Source organism: Mus pahari, chromosome 4 (assembly GCF_900095145.1).
Source record: "Mus pahari chromosome 4, PAHARI_EIJ_v1.1, whole genome shotgun sequence".
Classification (NCBI taxonomy): domain Eukaryota; kingdom Metazoa; phylum Chordata; class Mammalia; order Rodentia; family Muridae; genus Mus; species Mus pahari.
This window is the reverse complement of record NC_034593.1, coordinates 79,022,369-79,022,678: the sequence shown is the minus strand read 5'-3', so window position 1 is coordinate 79,022,678 and position 310 is coordinate 79,022,369.

Sequence of the window (310 nt, the reverse complement as noted above, 5' to 3'; positions counted from 1 at the left end):
CTCTCTCTCTCCAGGGTCTGACTCTAGCTTTAGCTGGCTCAGAGCTTAAGGCCTGATGCCCCATGACCTTGAGCTACAGCGATCTGCTGGTCCTGGGTTTAGCAGAGCACTCCACCGCGCCCCACCCATGCTGGATTTCCACAGGCGTGACTCTAACTGCTTGTCTGTACCTACTTTTCTAAGTTCTGCTTTGGTGTCTGCGATCCTCTCTCTTCCCTCCCTTTGTAGACTTGTGCAAAGGGACTTCTGGAAAGTCCCTCCTGTGGTCTAGTTTTTGTCTCTCCTCAGCAGATTGCCCATATTGTCTCTA